The following is a 2887-nucleotide window of genomic DNA, read 5'->3' as shown; positions in this document are numbered from 1 at the left end:
GGTTTTAATTACTTTAAATGCAGTCTTCTCTGGGACCCCCCACTCTAGCGGCTTTAAGAAAGAACAGGGGGAAGGGGGAAGGAATAACACGGAGGAAATATCAAGGCGAAGTGTGTTTAACCCAGAACCAGATGCACAAGTGATTACTGCGAGTTTGAGTGAGAACCCACAGATCACCCTTCCGATGCACGAGTACACGCAGCCTGCAGGGATGGGGTTGGTTGGAAGACTGGTCGGAATTCGGGGTAACTTTTAAGTGACTGGGGCTGTGTTGGCAGCAGGGCGGGGGAAGGGACTGACCCCTAGGTTTGGCCGCTGGTTTCTTCGCAGATGGAGCCCATTCTCTAGGCGACTGGTCGTCTCCGGGCTGACTGATCGCTTCTCCCCTATCAGAAAGCAAACCGGGAGTCGCAGCAGATAGGGGCCTCCGGCCTCACGCCTCGCTCCAGGGCGGCGCGAGACCTGGGAGAGCGCCGCAGCTCCGGCGGGAGAGGTTGGCCAGGAGCCTGGCTGGTACGTCGCCCCGACCCGTAGGGGACCTGCCGGGCCCTGGACCGCCGCTCACGGAGCCGGGCTGCGGACCCGAGCTCGCTCGCCCGCCCGCCCAGCGTCGCGCGCTTCTATTTCAACCATCAGCTCCTGCGCCCCAAGGCGGGCTGCGAACCGCCGCTGCTGCCGAGCGGAGCGAGCCGCGAGCCTCGGGCCGCACAGGCGAGGGGTGGGGGCGCTTCCTCGTTTGCCCAGCGGGTTACCCCGACTTCGACTCGGGGAGTGAGACAAGTACTAAGGCTCGAAGGAAACTTTTCCCGCCGTTAGTTCCCGCGTGTGGCGTGTGCAAAAGGTATATCGGAGCGCTAGGTGCAATGGACATGAACTTGGGGGCGATTCCTTCCAGAGTCTGAATCTTTTCCCTCTCAGCTTCCCTTCTTCCCTCTTCTCTCCGTCCTCCTTCCCTGCCCTCTTCCCTTTTAAATGTCAAACTGAGCATATGGGTTGACGGTGTGGAGGGTATGTATCCTTTACTGCTACCAGGTTCTGTACGGGCTGGCTCTAACGTATGTGCACACTGGGATGCTTCAAAAAAAATAACAGGAGGAAAAAGAAGAAAAACAATATCCTCGATCCAAATTTTCCTGCTCAAGACACCCGCTTACCTCGAAAGGACCCAACCAATAGAAACATCATTCCATACTGCATTTAATGGGCATGCTGGTAGATTACTTCTATTCCCAACCTAAAATGTGACATCTCCATTAGAGAACTTGATACAGTAGCCTATCACGCAAGTGTGATTGGTGTGTTTGTGCATGTCTGTGTCATTTCAGTAATGGGGCGCAGGGCGTGGCTGAGGGCTTCCAAAGGGAAGAAATGAAGGCTGGGGATGCTCAAGCAAGTCTCCTTTCTTGTCCTGGACACCTAACCTGGACAGCCTGATTTTTTCTTCTTCTTTTCAGTGTTTGAATCCAATGCCAAAAGTTTCCTATAGGGCATAGGGTTGGACATAATATCATTGCTATTATTCAAAGAGAATACTTCCTCACAGTTGGATGAATTTGAGGCTGAAATGGTAACTGTCCTAGGAGAGGTGTGTGTGTGTGTGTGTGTGTGTGTGTGTGTGTGTGTGTTTGCAGAAGCTGGTGGTAGTGTTCCCCGCGTACTTGTAACACACCTCATAAACACCCTGTTGTCAGGATGCAACATGATTCAACCTTTGATCAGATTAAGTTTGAGGGACACAAAGAATTCTTGCCCCCATCCTACCTAAGAAAATGAGTGTCTGATCAACTAAAGTATGAAGGTTTCTGCTTTGCAGCCCTTGCAAATCTTATCGTTTTTAGGACCTTAACGTCATAAACTCGGTTGCTTCCTTAAAAGCCATTTACTGTGCCGGGAGAAAGAGATGTCCTAGCGGCAGGGCTGAAGGCTCCCTCTTCAGCGTTTGTAACTTGCAAACCCAAGGAGTTCTTTAAGAGCCACCTTATCTAAAGCAAGCTCGCTGGTTATTGTTCACCCCAGATATGTCAAAACGAAGTGAATTTTCTATGGCTTTATGTTGAAGCCCGATACTTAAGCGTTTGAATTTTCTTACCTAATGCATTTTAAAGTTTGTCACCCGGGCTTCAGGATGATGTAAATGGTGTTTGACACCCATCTCTTTGGTTATTCTGGGGTGAGTGACTGAGGGGTAACTTCGAGATAATGTTTGTTAACATTTTCTTTAAGGCTACCGCGCCTGCCATCCAAATAACGTTGTTGGAGGCGACCAAGGGCAAGGATTGTTCGTGATCATTTTGACGAGAGGTTGACTGGGATTCGGCTAATGCTGGTCTTCTGATACCAGATGCAACGGAGCCGGAGTGGAAAACCTCTCGCATCTATTACTTAATCCCAAGCCCACCTGTATCTTAGTGTCCACCTGCCCTTTAAAATTCTGCGAGTGGCCTGTATTCTTGAGACTACCTATAATCATTTTAAAAGTGGAATGATTTAAGGACCCGCACTCCCTCCTCCTATACCACCCCAACCTCTTAATAAAAAAAAAAAAAAAAGCAACCACACTTTTCTCCAGGCAGGGTACTTTTCCGTGCCTTCCTTCACCCAAGTCCGGGGAGCACTGGGCGAACTCCCGGGGCTGTCTCTGTGAAGTGAAGAGGGTGGTAAGAAAGAGGACCTGCGTCCTGGGAGAGCGGGAGTGAGCGGAGCGGCGCTCGAGCCATCGCCAGCGGTGCATCGTGTCCACAGAAGGTTCGACCCGGCCCAGAGGCGACACGCCCGGGGCCCCCCCAGAAGCGCGGGGGAAAGGGTTGGGGGGGGGGGGGGAAAAGCCCTGGGGGGAAGGCGGGAAAGAAAAACCCGGGCCCCCCTTCCCCCTCCTTTTTTCCAAGCC

Source organism: Myotis lucifugus, unplaced genomic scaffold (genome assembly GCF_000147115.1).
Source record: "Myotis lucifugus unplaced genomic scaffold, Myoluc2.0 scaffold_65, whole genome shotgun sequence".
NCBI lineage: Eukaryota > Metazoa > Chordata > Mammalia > Chiroptera > Vespertilionidae > Myotis > Myotis lucifugus.
Note: the sequence above shows the minus strand (reverse complement) of the source record.